Genomic DNA, 14,579 nt, shown 5'->3' with positions numbered 1-14,579 from the left:
AGAACATCGCAAACAAGGTTTGATAACTTATTCCTTTTCATAAAATATAAACTTGTACTGAAGTTTAATGCTGAACAAGTTTTTGTAAGTAGGACATCACGAATTTTTAAAATAAATGTGGTATTTCCTCATGAAGTAATTGTCTACATTTACATAAAAAGGCTAATAATATAAGTAAATTGAAGGTTATCCACAATTGTGAAATATCCTTTTCTATTACTGTGTAAATTCAAATTTTAAATGTTTTCCTAATGTTGTATAAGATGAAGTACAAAATTTTAATGAGTTTGAGCATATAAATGGCTTAATTATGTGAAAATTAATTGAATTAACGTTTCGAAGATTAACATTTAATGTGAATTTTTACCTAGCAGACTTATTTGAGGAGTAAACTTATTATGATAACAATATATTAAAGGTAGCGTAAACTTCTGTAGAACATAAGTATACAATTGCAAAGATAAATAAAACTTGGTTCCGATTACAATAGTTGATAGTTATAGCTACGCTGTTTTCTCGACAACTAAATTGTATTTTTTGCTTGTCCTCAGTTGCTCATTTCAATATTGTACAGAACAAGTGCTTAAATTATAAATGCAACAACTAATACAGTTTACATAATTTCAAATATTACATTAAATTTGTTTCTGATGATATAAGTCTTAACATGGTGACAAATTACTTGGAAGAAAGAAGACTCCACTAAAGCACATCAGAGAATCTAACGTTTCTCATTCGTCATTACTGAGTGTGTAACTTAACTATCTTCAAAGAGAGTACATTTAGTACTTCGTTCATTTTCGTCACATGTCCTTCGAGAGTGAAATTTAAATTTGGAATGATATTCGGAGAAGAATACACAGCTAATGATAATTGATAATGAATTCTTTTGGATGTTGCATTGAAGTAGTAAATTGCTTGTGAATCACAGAAAATTGGGCAGTGATATCATCGGCTGCATGGTCTGTAACGTAAGGTTTGATAACATTCAGTTTTCTAGATGTGTAGTAGCTATACTATGATAATTCGTAGCTATGAAGGTACACAAGAGATAAGTTCTTAATATGGTAATAAAAGTAGAAATTATTAAGTTAAGATTTTGTGATTTCAAATATTACAGCATGAAATGAATGTACAACATAATGGCGTGGACCAAACGTAATTAGATTTTGTAATTATCTATAAACGACTTTCATTAAATTTCCAGTGCATATGTGGTGTAAGAGTTAAAAACGGAAAGAAAAAATTAGCGATTGTAAATAGAAAAACATGAGTCGTTTAAAAGAACCTTTTGTATGGGGAGAACAAGCACAATACTATGAACATGACGAATGGGTGCGAGTGTCAACTTTGAATTCAATGACAAAACATGATCAGTAGAAGGCATTAGGTATTTTGACTAGAGGTTTCTTTTATTGAAAAATATTAAAAGGAACGTACGCTCACTTGAGTGAAAATGTACTTTGAGAACGCAGTTATTCAAGACCATTTACGGAAGTAAGTGAGAGAGAAAGAACCGGTTAATTCATTAGAATTAAAAAAAAAACAAAACCCATACACGTTTGTGTGTGTGTGTGTGTATATATATATATATATAGGAATAGCGGACAGTACAATTAGTGCTGTGTAAGAGTAATAATTAAAACTTTCTTATGGCAAAACATGGTCAGTAGAACGCTTGATCATTAATTAACTCACTAATCATGAATTGATGTTAGTTCATAAGTTACTGTGATCGAGGTAGTATTGTATAGGTTAGTTAGTCACATGATTAAAAAGAAAAACAAATTGATAATTGTGAATAGCTGGCGTATGATCATGAATACATTAAACAATTGTATTTGTAGTTGTTGACCACACAAGAGAATTATGACTAACAATATTTTATTGTAGAAGTTGGTAGACTCGAATATCACACTGAAGTTGATGCTCATGGCATGGAATGAAGGAATAACATTGTTCGATTTGCTATTACTGAGACAGAAGTTTAACTACAAAGGTCTATTAATATTTCAAAACGTAAGGAACGAGATGACCGTTGGTGAAACAAATAGGTTCTTTGTGACGTTTTCCCTTGTTGTTAAATTCATTTCTATGTGATTTTCAGTGAGACTGCATTAGGTATTTATTTTTCGTATTTAGTTTCTACACCTATCCGTCTAGAATGTAAATGAAATTATTGGTATCAATAACGACCTGAAAATGATACAGCGAATGTGAAGTGTGCTATAAGCAACATAAGAACGATGCTTATGATGGAATAGAAAGTAGCTTAATTAGGATGTTCACTTGTAAACAAAAAATTATGAAGAATGATTTAACTGTTCAAGAAATAAGTTTGGTTACTTCTAATTTGTTGCAAGTGTTTTGCATTTGTTTCAAAGTAGCAAGCTGTGTGTTTTTCGTTGACACGAATTTAATCAATAATATTTTGACATACATCGTGTGTAACGTGAACGTTTCCCATAGTTTGATATTGCAGATGTGCGTAGTTGTAATCGTATAACGTTTTGAAACCATGAGATTAAGTAATTGGAAATGTGAGACTGGGTAACTGATTAGCATAAAATAAACGCTTGTGAATTGATGTAACAGTTACTTGAATACATCGTGAGATTAATAAGTTTCAGCATTTGTACACATTGTAAGTTAAGGTTGTAATCGTTCATATCTTACACCCTGATCTAAAGTTATGCAGAATTACTAGCGACTTGAATGAAAAGATAAACTACTACATTTTTTGACATATTTTAAACGCTACTGTCATTTCGCGAGAATGGTTGAAAATGTTTATGATTTTGTTTTATAGAAAACGATTTATTAAAGCTCGCAATGTAATCGTGGTAGGTTGATAACTATACCGAGTAAGGCGGTGGTTTGTTTTTGTGTAACTACAGTGTCAATGAGAGTGTTGGCGTGTTTTGATGATGGTAAATTTGCTATTGACTTGAACAGATTGTTAATTTAGTAAGGTTGAAATAACTTTATGATATAAAATTAGACTAAAGCTGGTGTTTACTGCAAGGAATGGACGGCATGGTGACTCAAATAGAATAAGATTTGTTATTAGATTGACAGAGACTCAATGAGGATACAATCGTACTATTACGATATATGATACAGTCGTTGGCAAACATTTCGTTATTTTGTAACGTTCGTCAGTGTTTACAAGAGAACGAACAAGTTGTTGAAACGGTTTTATTATATCAATAGATATTTGGTGTTTTAAATAAAACAAGTTAGATGACACAGTCAAGTGAAGCCAAAATTAAACTGTAGGTGGTATTAAGAAGAAACGTTTGTATTAATACGATGTTAAAACGTATAAGGAGTTAGATTAGATGTGTGCTAAAGAGCAAGAGAATGCAAGGTATTTGTATTTTGATAAAATATAAGCTTTTACTCTGCAGTTTATAAACTAGGTAATGATTTCTTCTAAATAAACGCTTAATCTATTTGAAATCTACTGTTGAAGTGCGAGAAAAATAATGATTATTGATAATGAATTCTTTTGGATGTTGCATTGAAGTAGTAAATTGCTTGTGAATCACAGAAAATTAGGCAGTGATATCCTCGGCTGCATGGTCTGTAACGTAAGGTTTGGTAACATTCAGTTTTCTAGATGTGTAGTAGCTATACTATGATAATTCGTAGCTATGAAGGTACACAAGAGATTAGTTCTTAATATGGTAATAAAAGTAGAAATTATTAAGTTAAGATTTTGTGATTTCAAATATTACAGCATGAAATGAATGTACAACATAATGGCGTGGACCAAACGTAATTAGATTTTGTAATTATCTATAAACGACTTTCATTAAATTTCCAGTGCATATGTGGTGTAAGAGTTAAAAACGGAAAGAAAAAATTAGCGATTGTAAATAGAAAAACATGAGTGATTTAAAAGAACCTTTTGTATGGGGAGAACAAGCACAATACTATGAACATGACCAATGGGTGCGAGTGTCAACTTTGAATTCAATGAGAAAACATGATCAGTAGAAGGCATTAGGTATTTTGACTAGAGGTTTCTTTTATTGAAAAATATTAAAAGGAACGTACGCTCACTTGAGTGAAAATGTACTTTGAGAACGCAGTTATTCAAGACCATTTACGGAAGTAAGTGACAGAGAAAGAACCGGTTAATTCATTAGAATTAAAAAAAACAAAACCCATACACGTTTGTGTGTGTGTGTGTATATATATATATATAGGAATAACGGACAGTACAATTAGTGCTGTGTAAGAGTAATAATTAAAACTTTCTTATGGCAAAACATGGTCAGTAGAACGCTTGATCATTAATTAACTCACTAATCATGAATTGATGTTAGTTCATAAGTTACTGTGATCGAGGTAGTATTGTATAGGTTAGTTAGTCACATGATTAAAAAGAAAAACAAATTGATAATTGTGAATAGCTGGCGTATGATCATGAATACATTAAACAATTGTATTTGTAGTTATTGACCACACAAGAGAATTATGACTTACAATATTTTATTGTAGTAGTTGGTAGACTCGAATATCACACTGAAGTTGATGCTCATGGCATGGAATGAAGGAATAACATTGTTCGATTTGCTATTACTGAGACAGAAGTTTAACTACAAAGGTCTATTAATATTTCAAAACGTAAGGAACGAGATGACCGTTGGTGAAACAAATAGGTTCTTTGTGACGTTTTCCCTTGTTGTTAAATTCATTTCTATGTGATTTTCAGTGAGACTGCATTAGGTATTTATTTTTCGTATTTAGTTTCTACACCTATCCGTCTAGAATGTAAATGAAATTATTGGTATCAATAACGACCTGAAAATGATACAGCGAATGTGAAGTGTGCTATAAGCAACATAAGAACGATGCTTATGATGGAATAGAAAGTATTACACTGTAGTAGCTTAATTAGGATGTTCACTTGTAAACAAAAAATTATGAAGAATGATTTAACTGTTCAAGAAATAAGTTTGGTTACTTCTAATTTGTTGCAAGTGTTTTGCATTTGTTTCAAAGTAGCAAGCTGTGTGTTTTTCGTTGACACGAATTTAATCAATAATATTTTGACATACATGGTGTGTAACGTGAACGTTTCCCATAGTTTGATATTGCAGATGTGCGTAGTTGTAATCGTATAACCTTTTGAAACCATGAGATTAAGTAATTGGAAATGTGAGACTGGGTAACTGATTAGCATAAAATAAACGCTTGTGAATTGATGTAACAGTTACTTGAATACATCGTGAGATTAATAAGTTTCAGCATTTGTACACATTGTAAGTTAAGGTTGTAATCGTTCATATCTTACACCCTGATCTAAAGTTATGCAGAATTACTAGCGACTTGAATGAAAAGATAAACTACTACATTTTTTGACATATTTTAAACGCTACTGTCATTTCGCGAGAATGGTTGAAAATGTTTATGATTTGTTTTATAGAAAACGATTTATAAAAGCTTGCAATGTAATCGTGGTAGGTTGATAACTATACAGAGTAAGGCGGTGGTTTGTTTTGTGTAACTACAGTGTCAATGAGAGTGTTGGCGTGTTTTGATGATGGTAACTTTGCTATTGACTTGAACAGATTGTTAATTTAGTAAGGTTGAAATATCTTTTATGATATAAAATTAGACTAAAGCTGGTGTTTACTGCAAGGAATGGACGGCATGGTGACTCAAATAGAATAAGATTTGTTATTAGATTGACAGAGACTCAATGAGGATACAATCGTACTATTACGATATATGATACAGTCGTTGGCAAACATTTCGTTATTTTGTAACGTTCGTCAGTGTTTACAAGAGAACGAACAAGTTGTTGAAACGGTTTTATTATATCAATAGATATTTGGTGTTTTAAATAAAACAAGTTAGATGACACAGTCAAGTGAAGCCAAAATTAAACTGTAGGTGGTATTAAGAAGAAACGTTTGTATTAATACGATGTTAAAACGTATAAGGAGTTAGATTAGATGTGTGCTAAAGAGCAAGAGAATGCAAGGTATTTGTATTTTGATAAAATATAAGCTTTTACTCTGTAGTTTATAAACTAGGTAATGATTTCTTCTAAATAAACGCTTAATCTATTTGAAATCTACTGTTGAAGTGCGAGAAAAATAATGATTATTGATAATGAATTCTTTTGGATGTTGCATTGAAGTAGTAAATTGCTTGTGAATCACAGAAAATTAGGCAGTGATATCCTCGGCTGCATGGTCTGTAACGTAAGGTTTGGTAACATTCAGTTTTCTAGATGTGTAGTAGCTATACTATGATAATTCGTAGCTATGAAGGTACACAAGAGATAAGTTCTTAATATGGTAATAAAAGTAGAAATTATTAAATTAAGATTTTGTGATTTCAAATATTACAGCATGAAATGAATGTACAACATAATGGCGTGGACCAAACGTAATTATCTATAAACGACTGTCATTAAATTTCCAGTGCATATGTGGTGTAAGAGTTAAAAACGGAAAGAAAAAATTAGCGATTGTAAATAGAAAAACATGAGTGATTTAAAAGAACCTTTTGTATGGGGAGAACAAGCACAATACTATGAACATGACCAATGGGTGCGAGTGTCAACTTTGAATTCAATGACAAAACATGATCAGTAGAAGGCATTAGGTATTTTGACTAGAGGTTTCTTTTATTGAAAAATATTAAAAGGAACGTACGCTCACTTGAGTGAAAATGTACTTTGAGAACGCAGTTATTCAAGACCATTTACGGAAGTAAGTGACAGAGAAAGAACCGGTTAATTCATTAGAATTAAAAAAAACAAAACCCATACACGTTTTGTGTGTGTGTGTGTATATATATATATAGGAATAACGGACAGTACAATTAGTGCTGTGTAAGAGTAATAATTAAAACTTTCTTATGGCAAAACATGGTCAGTAGAACGCTTGATCATTAATTAACTCACTAATCATGAATTGATGTTAGTTCATAAGTTACTGTGATCGAGGTAGTATTGTATAGGTTAGTTAGTCACATGATTAAAAAGAAAAACAAATTGATAATTGTGAATAGCTGGCGTATGATCATGAATACATTAAACAATTGTATTTGTAGTTATTGACCACACAAGAGAATTATGACTTACAATATTTTATTGTAGTAGTTGGTAGACTCGAATATCACACTGAAGTTGATGCTCATGGCATGGAATGAAGGAATAACATTGTTCGATTTGCTATTACTGAGACAGAAGTTTAACTACAAAGGTCTATTAATATTTCAAAACGTAAGGAACGAGATGACCGTTGGTGAAACAAATAGGTTCTTTGTGACGTTTGCCCTTGTTGTTAAATTCATTTCTATGTGATTTTCAGTGAGACTGCATTAGGTATTTATTTTTCGTATTTAGTTTCTACACCTATCCGTCTAGAATGTAAATGAAATTATTGGTATCAATAACGACCTGAAAATGATACAGCGAATGTGAAGTGTGCTATAAGCAACATAAGAACGATGCTTATGATGGAATAGAAAGTATTACACTGTAGTAGCTTAATTAGGATGTTCACTTGTAAACAAAAAAATTATGAAGAATGATTTAACTGTTCAAGAAATAAGTTTGGTTACTTCTAATTTGTTGCAAGTGTTTTGCATTTGTTTCAAAGTAGCAAGCTGTGTGTTTTCATTGACACGAATTTAATCAATAATATTTTGACATACATGGTGTGTAACGTGAACGTTTCCCATAGTTTGATATTGCAGATGTGCGTAGTTGTAATCGTATAACCTTTTGAAACCATGAGATTAAGTAATTGGAAATGTGAGACTGGGTAATTGATTAGCATAAAATAAACGCTTGTGAATTGATGTAACAGTTACTTGAATACATCGTGAGATTAATAAGTTTCAGCATTTGTACACATTGTAAGTTAATGTTGTAATTGTTCATATCTTACACCCTGATCTAAAGTTATGCAGAATTACTAGCGACTTGAATGAAAAGATAAACTACTACATTTTTTGACATATTTTAAACGCTACTGTCATTTCGCGAGAATGGTTGAAAATGTTTATGATTTGTTTTATAGAAAACGATTTATAAAAGCTTGCAATGTAATCGTGGTAGGTTGATAACTATACAGAGTAAGGCGGTGGTTTGTTTTGTGTAACTACAGTGTCAATGAGAGTGTTGGCGTGTTTTGATGATGGTAAATTTGCTATTGACTTGAACAGATTGTTAATTTAGTAAGGTTGAAATATCTTTTATGATATAAAATTAGACTAAAGCTGGTGTTTACTGCAAGGAATGGACGGCATGGTGACTCAAATAGAATAAGATTTGTTATTAGATTGACAGAGACTCAATGAGGATACAATCGTACTATTACGATATATGATACAGTCGTTGGCAAACATTTCGTTATTTTGTAACGTTCGTCAGTGTTTACAAGAGAACGAACAAGTTGTTGAAACGGTTTTATTATATCAATAGATATTTGGTGTTTTAAATAAAACAAGTTAGATGACACAGTCAAGTGAAGCCAAAATTAAACTGTAGGTGGTATTAAGAAGAAACGTTTGTATTAATACGATGTTAAAACGTATAAGGAGTTAGATTAGATGTGTGCTAAAGAGCAAGAGAATGCAAGGTATTTGTATTTTGATAAAATATAAGCTTTTACTCTGTAGTTTATAAACTAGGTAATGATTTCTTCTAAATAAACGCTTAATCTATTTGAAATCTACTGTTGAAGTGCGAGAAAAATAATGATTATTGATAATGAATTCTTTTGGATGTTGCATTGAAGTAGTAAATTGCTTGTGAATCACAGAAAATTAGGCAGTGATATCCTCGGCTGCATGCTCTGTAACGTAAGGTTTGGTAATATTCAGTTTTCTAGATGTGTAGTAGCTATACTATGATAATTCGTAGCTATGGAGGTACACAAGAGATAAGTTCTTAATATGGTAATAAAAGTAGAAATTATTAAGTTAAGATTTTGTGATTTCAAATATTACAGCATGAAATGAATGTACAACATAATGGCGTGGACCAAACGTAATTAGATTTTGTAATTATCTATAAACGACTTTCATTAAATTTCCAGTGCATATGTGGTGTAAGAGTTAAAAACGGAAAGAAAAAATTAGCGATTGTAAATAGATAAACATGAGTGATTTAAAAGAACCTTTTGTATGGGGAGAACAAGCACAATACTATGAACATGACCAATGGGTGCGAGTGTCAACTTTGAATTCAATGACAAAACATGATCAGTAGAAGGCATTAGGTATTTTGACTAGAGGTTTCTTTTATTGAAAAATATTAAAAGGAACGTACGCTCACTTGAGTGAAAATGTACTTTGAGAACGCAGTTATTCAAGACCATTTACGGAAGTAAGTGACAGAGAAAGAACCGGTTAATTCATTAGAATTAAAAAAAACAAAACCCATACACGTTTGTGTGTGTGTGTGTATATATATATATAGGAATAACGGACAGTACAATTAGTGCTGTGTAAGAGTAATAATTAAAACTTTCTTATGGCAAAACATGGTCAGTAGAACGCTTGATCATTAATTAACTCACTAATCATGAATTGATGTTAGTTCATAAGTTACTGTGATCGAGGTAGTATTGTATAGGTTAGTTAGTCACATGATTAAAAGGAAAACAAATTGATAATTGTGAATAGCTGGCGTATGATCATGAATACATTAAACAATTGTATTTGTAGTTATTGACCACACAAGAGAATTATGACTTACAATATTTTATTGTAGTAGTTGGTATACTGGAATATCACACTGAAGTTGATGCTCATGGCATGGAATGAAGGAATAACATTGTTCGATTTGCTATTACTGAGACAGAAGTTTAACTACAAAGGTCTATTAATATTTCAAAACGTAAGGAACGAGATGACCGTTGGTGAAGCAAATAGGTCCTTTGTGACGTTTTCCCTTGTTGTTAAATTCATTTCTATGTGATTTTCAGTGAGACTGCAGTAGGTATTTATTTTTCGTATTTAGTTTCTACACCTATCCGTCTAGAATGTAAATGAAATTATTGGTATCAATAACGACCTGAAAATGATACAGCGAATGTGAAGTGTGCTATAAGCAACATAAGAACGATGCTTATGATGGAATAGAAAGTATTACACTGTAGTAGCTTAATTAGGATGTTCACTTGTAAACAAAAAATTATGAAGAATGATTTAACTGTTCAAGAAATAAGTTTGGTTACTCTAATTTGTTGCAAGTGTTTTGCATTTGTTTCAAAGTAGCAAGCTGTGTGTTTTTCATTGACACGAATTTAATCAATAATATTTTGACATACATGGTGTGTAACGTGAACGTTTCCCATAGTTTGATATTGCAGATGTGCGTAGTTGTAATCGTATAACCTTTTGAAACCATGAGATTAAGTAATTGGAAATGTGAGACTGGGTAACTGATTAGCATAAAATAAACGCTTGTGAATTGATGTAACAGTTACTTGAATACATCGTGAGATTAATAAGTTTCAGCATTTGTACACATTGTAAGTTAAGGTTGTAATTCGTTCATATCTTACCCTGATCTAAAGTTATGCAGAATTACTAGCGACTTGAATGAAAAGATAAACTACTACATTTTTTGACATATTTTAAACGCTACTGTCATTTCGCGAGAATGGTTGAAAATGTTTATGATTATTGTTTTATAGAAAACGATTTATAAAAGCTTGCAATGTAATCGTGGTAGGTTGATAACTATACAGAGTAAGGCGGTGGTTTGTTTTGTGTAACTACAGTGTCAATGAGAGTGTTGGCGTGTTTTGATGATGGTAACTTTGCTATTGACTTGAACAGATTGTTAATTTAGTAAGGTTGAAATATCTTTTATGATATAAAATTAGACTAAAGCTGGTGTTTACTGCAAGGAATGGACGGCATGGTGACTCAAATAGAATAAGATTTGTTATTAGATTGACAGAGACTCAATGAGGATACAATCGTACTATTACGATATATGATACAGTCGTTGGCAAACATTTCGTTATTTTGTAACGTTCGTCAGTGTTTACAAGAGAACGAACAAGTTGTTGAAACGGTTTTATTATATCAATAGATATTTGGTGTTTTAAATAAAACAAGTTAGATGACACAGTCAAGTGAAGCCAAAATTAAACTGTAGGTGGTATTAAGAAGAAACGTTTGTATTAATACGATGTTAAAACGTATAAGGAGTTAGATTAGATGTGTGCAAAGAGCAAGAGAATGCAAGGTATTTGTATTTTGATAAAATATAAGCTTTTACTCTGTAGTTTATAAACTAGGTAATGATTTCTTCTAAATAAACGCTTAATCTATTTGAAATCTACTGTTGAAGTGCGAGAAAAATAATGATTATTGATAATGAATTCTTTTGGATGTTGCATTGAAGTAGTAAATTGCTTGTGAATCACAGAAAATTAGGCAGTGATATCCTCGGCTGCATGGTCTGTAACGTAAGGTTTGGTAACATTCAGTTTTCTAGATGTGTAGTAGCTATACTATGATAATTCGTAGCTATGAAGGTACACAAGAGATAAGTTCTTAATATGGTAATAAAAGTAGAAATTATTAAATTAAGATTTTGTGATTTCAAATATTACAGCATGAAATGAATGTACAACATAATGGCGTGGACCAAACGTAATTATCTATAAACGACTGTCATTAAATTTCCAGTGCATATGTGGTGTAAGAGTTAAAACGGAAAGAAAAAATTAGCGATTGTAAATAAAAAAACATGAGTGATTTAAAAGAACCTTTTGTATGGGGAGAACAAGCACAATACTATGAACATGACCAATGGGTGCGAGTGTCAACTTTGAATTCAATGACAAAACATGATCAGTAGAAGGCATTAGGTATTTTGACTAGAGGTTTCTTTTATTGAAAAATATTAAAAGGAACGTACGCTCACTTGAGTGAAAATGTACTTTGAGAACGCAGTTATTCAAGACCATTTACGGAAGTAAGTGACAGAGAAAGAACCGGTTAATTCATTAGAATTAAAAAAACAAACCCATACACGTTTGTGTGTGTGTGTGTGTATATATATATAGGAATAACGGACAGTACAATTAGTGCTGTGTAAGAGTAATAATTAAAACTTTCTTATGGCAAAACATGGTCAGTAGAACGCTTGATCATTAATTAACTCACTAATCATGAATTGATGTTAGTTCATAAGTTACTGTGATCGAGGTAGTATTGTATAGGTTAGTTAGTCACATGATTAAAAAGAAAAACAAATTTATAATTGTGAATAGCTGGCGTATGATCATGAATACATTAAACAATTGTATTTGTAGTTGTTGACCACACAAGAGAATTATGACTAACAATATTTTATTGTAGAAGTTGGTAGACTCGAATATCACACTGAAGTTGATGCTCATGGCATGGAATGAAGGAATAACATTGTTCGATTTGCTATTACTGAGACAGAAGTTTAACTACAAAGGTCTATTAATATTTCAAAACGTAAGGAACGAGATGACCGTTGGTGAAACAAATAGGTTCTTTGTGACGTTTGCCCTTGTTGTTAAATTCATTTCTATGTGATTTTCAGTGAGACTGCATTAGGTATTTATTTTTCGTATTTAGTTTCTACACCTATCCGTCTAGAATGTAAATGAAATTATTGGTATCAATAACGACCTGAAAATGATACAGCGAATGTGAAGTGTGCTATAAGCAACATAAGAACGATGCTTATGATGGAATAGAAAGTATTACACTGTAGTAGCTTAATTAGGATGTTCACTTGTAAACAAAAAATTATGAAGAATGATTTAACTGTTCAAGAAATAAGTTTGGTTACTTCTAATTTGTTGCAAGTGTTTTGCATTTGTTTCAAAGTAGCAAGCTGTGTGTTTTCATTGACACGAATTTAATCAATAATATTTTGACATACATGGTGTGTAACGTGAACGTTTCCCATAGTTTGATATTGCAGATGTGCGTAGTTGTAATCGTATAACGTTTTGAAACCATGAGATTAAGTAATTGGAAATGTGAGACTGGGTAATTGATTAGCATAAAATAAACGCTTGTGAATTGATGTAACAGTTACTTGAATACATCGTGAGATTAATAAGTTTCAGCATTTGTACACATTGTAAGTTAAGGTTGTAATTGTTCATATCTTACACCCTGATCTAAAGTTATGCAGAATTACTAGCGACTTGAATGAAAAGATAAACTACTACATTTTTTGACATATTTTAAACGCTACTGTCATTTCGCGAGAATGGTTGAAAATGTTTATGATTATTGTTTTATAGAAAACGATTTATAAAAGCTTGCAATGTAATCGTGGTAGGTTGATAACTAGACAGAGTAAGGCGGTGGTTTGTTTTTGTGTAACTACAGTGTCAATGAGAGTGTTGGCGTGTTTTGATGATGGTAAATTTGCTATTGACTTGAACAGATTGTTAATTTAGTAAGGTTGAAATAACTTTATGATATAAAATTAGACTAAAGCTGGTGTTTACTGCAAGGAATGGACGGCATGGTGACTCAAATATAATAAGATTTGTTATTAGATTGACAGAGACTCAATGAGGAAACAATCGTACTATTACGATATATGATACAGTCGTTGGCAAACATTTCGTTATTTTGTAACGTTCGTCAGTGTTTACAAGAGAACGAACAAGTTGTTGAAACGGTTTTATTATATCAATAGATATTTGGTGTTTTAAATAAAACAAGTTAGATGACACAGTCAAGTGAAGCCAAAATTAAACTGTAGGTGGTATTAAGAAGAAACGTTTGTATTAATACGATGTTAAAACGTATAAGGAGTTAGATTAGATGTGTGCTAAAGAGCAAGAGAATGCAAGGTATTTGTATTTTGATAAAATATAAGCTTTTACTCTGTAGTTTATAAACTAGGTAATGATTTCTTCTAAATAAACGCTTAATCTATTTGAAATCTACTGTTGAAGTGCGAGAAAAATAATGATTATTGATAATGAATTCTTTTGGATGTTGCATTGAAGTAGTAAATTGCTTGTGAATCACAGAAAATTAGGCAGTGATATCCTCGGCTGCATGGTCTGTAACGTAAGGTTTGGTAACATTCAGTTTTCTAGATGTGTAGTAGCTATACTATGATAATTCGTAGCTATGAAGGTACACAAGAGATAAGTTCTTAATATGGTAATAAAAGTAGAAATTATTAAATTAAGATTTTGTGATTTCAAATATTACAGCATGAAATGAATGTACAACATAATGGCGTGGACCAAATTTTGTAATTATCTATAAACGACTGTCATTAAATTTCCAGTGCATATGTGGTGTAAGAGTTAAAACGGAAAGAAAAAATTAGCGATTGTAAATAGAAAAACATGAGTGATTTAAAAGAACCTTTTGTATGGGAGAACAAGCACAATACTATGAACATGACCAATGGGTGCGAGTGTCAACTTTGAATTCAATGACAAAACATGATCAGTAGAAGGCATTAGGTATTTTGACTAGAGGTTTCTTTTATTGAAAAATATTAAAAGGAACGTACGCTCACTTGAGTGAAAATGTACTTTGAGAACGCAGTTATTCAAGACCATTTA

The 14,579-nt window shown here is 31.4% G+C and overlaps 1 long non-coding RNA gene across 1 annotated transcript in view; it reads right to left on the bottom strand.

The window, feature by feature from the left end:
• LOC143251952 (uncharacterized) overlaps window positions 1-14,579 on the bottom strand; it is a 244,675-nt gene that overhangs the window by 135,918 nt on the left and 94,178 nt on the right. The window lies entirely within an intron of this gene.

This window comes from Tachypleus tridentatus, chromosome 6 (assembly GCF_004210375.1).
Source record: "Tachypleus tridentatus isolate NWPU-2018 chromosome 6, ASM421037v1, whole genome shotgun sequence".
Lineage (NCBI taxonomy): Eukaryota > Metazoa > Arthropoda > Merostomata > Xiphosura > Limulidae > Tachypleus > Tachypleus tridentatus.
Note: the sequence above shows the minus strand (reverse complement) of the source record. Positions and strands in the feature narration are given on the sequence as shown.